Source organism: Protomyctophum parallelum (genome assembly GCF_964188405.1).
Source record: "Protomyctophum parallelum genome assembly, chromosome: 4".
NCBI classification, from domain to species: Eukaryota; Metazoa; Chordata; class Actinopteri; order Myctophiformes; family Myctophidae; genus Protomyctophum; species Protomyctophum parallelum.
In genome coordinates, this window is record NC_139700.1 from 18920115 (window position 1) to 18922651 (window position 2537).

Sequence of the window (2537 nt, forward strand, 5' to 3'; positions counted from 1 at the left end):
GCTGCCGGGTGCTGCTAGAATGGTCTGTGTGTACATCTGTGAGTGTGAGTGTGTATTGTGCAGGGGGAGAGAATTTTAGTTCAAGGTTCTGCACATAATTACAATGTCTTGCTATTGGCTTTTTTTTTTTTTTTTTTTTTTTTTTTTAACCAAGCCTTTCTATCTTAATTGCAATCACATATTCTTCAAGAGGAGAGGCAGCGGGAAAACAATCTCATTTTTTAAGACTGTTCTTTGTTCACCGTTATCACAGAATTCTGTGTAATGGTATAAGGCGCTAGTTTGCCCAAATGCGCTGGATATAATATACAGTATCCACTGAAATGCCCGGTAGCACAGTATTAAGTGTGGTGCAAATACAATCTTGGCACGGACTCTGCGTGTAACAATAGATAGTGGCGTGATGACTTATTAAACACAGGCTACCTGCAGCATGGCTTTTCTCATTACCTTTTCAATTCCCAACCTATAAAGCCTATGGGGCTAGTGACAAAACTCTTGCCATGTAATTCTCTCTCAGGCTGCTTTCATCAGGCGATTTTGTGGAGAAATATGAAGCTGATTTTATCTTACTCTATAATTCACAAAAGGCCCTGAGAGTGGCCCCATGGAAGATATACCTCATCTCTGTGATGTGCCACCACTATTGCTGATCCCAAGCAATTGATAACGGCACCTCTCCTTTTTAATGATTTGACAGCCGTCAGACATGAGCCCTGTACACGGAGCATTTTTAATACACTTTTCTTTCCTTGTTTACAACACGGCGCTCGGATGAAAGAACATGTCTTTGTGTGATATTGTGTGATATATATTAAAACATAGCTGTAGCCTTCTATTGATGTCAAGGGACAGTGCATTCATTCACATCAAGCTTTACCAACTGCAAAATGTCTTGAACACTTCATAGTTTCCAACAACAATATAAATATGATTATCTGGAGTCAGTATGCACTCCACAATTCTTGTTTTGGAGAGATAATTATTTAATTAATGCTGTGAAATGACTCAATTTAACAGTATATATATATATATATATATATATATATATATATATATATATATATATATATATATATATATATATATATAATAATCCCCAATTGCCATGAATTCACATTTAAATTTGCATTTTGTAAATAACAATGTGACAAATTAGTTATAGGGATACCACAGGAAAATGATGATAAACCAGACAGTTACTGTCATATTTCATTACATTTGTATGTGCTTTAATTCTCCTCTGCTTCATTCAATTGTATTCGCTTTCCTCTCATCTAATTCTCTTCTCTGGTTTCTGTCACAGTTGTTGTACACTGGCTGTTTCCTTTGAAATGTGTTGACTGTGGTGTCATTTATAGAAAACTTTCATCATGCCGGGAGTATTAAATCAATTGAAATTCAGCTACCTCAGCCCTGGGCTTGGTTATTACTGAGAACGGCTTCTACTATAGTCCCAATCATGTAAAAACACAGATCATCCCAAGAATGAATAATGCCATTTTGAAACATTAAACTTCAACTGCACTGTAAAATCATTAGCAATAATTTAACGTGGAATGCATCCCTTACTTCTGTAGTTTCTGAGTTACAAAAGGAATATTGGAATTGGAATATTGATCTCGAAACTAAAAAAAGTAAGAAAGTGAACACTAAATGCATTACTTCAGTTTTTATTCAATATGTTTATTATTTTACCCTTTTTTTTAAAGTGTGCAAATCAAGGACTCAACAATAACTCTGAATTTAGAGTTGGTTGTAGTGCTAGTTTTTATGTTAATAATTAGAGCGTTCGTTGTAGCAGCATTACTTTACAGTAAATAAACACGTATTTATGCAACAGTCACAGAGATGGCAGCAAACAAGGGATTGGTTTTGATCAGTGCGGCGTGTAGGGACCCCCTCCTCAATCACACTAATTAGATTTCCTTCATTAGAAAGTTTGATTGTGTCTCAAGATTTGGTTTCTCCTTTCAAAACATCCCTGCAAATATCCCTTCCTGTTAACTCTTTGCGGGCCCGCGTTACATAATTATTTCATATTTGCCATCTTCACCTCCACAGGGGAAAATATTATCTGCAATAATCATTGTCATCATCGTGATTCTCTTCGTGGTCTGTTGGCTCCAAATAAGTAATTTAGTTGTAAAGCAGCTTCATTTATTTTGCCTATTCATTATTCTTCCTATCATATATCTAAATACAAATCTTCATTTTATAACTGACAGCTTATTACCTCTGAGCACATGCTGATAAATTTAATTCCAATGAGTTAGCTTCCATTTTCGAATCCCATTACCCACTAATATGGCACCATGTGGGAGAAGGAAACTTACCTGATAAAGGATTTGAAACATGAACATTATTATAAACATGCTATAAATGTCCAGTATTTATTATTATTATTATTATTATGTGCATTGCAGCGTAAAAGACAGTAAAGATTGACAGTTATATTCTCTGGACAAAAACTTGTGCTGAATAGCAGTTGTTGAAAATCCCGGCTAGGCGTCAGTGAGCAGAGGAGTGATTGGGTC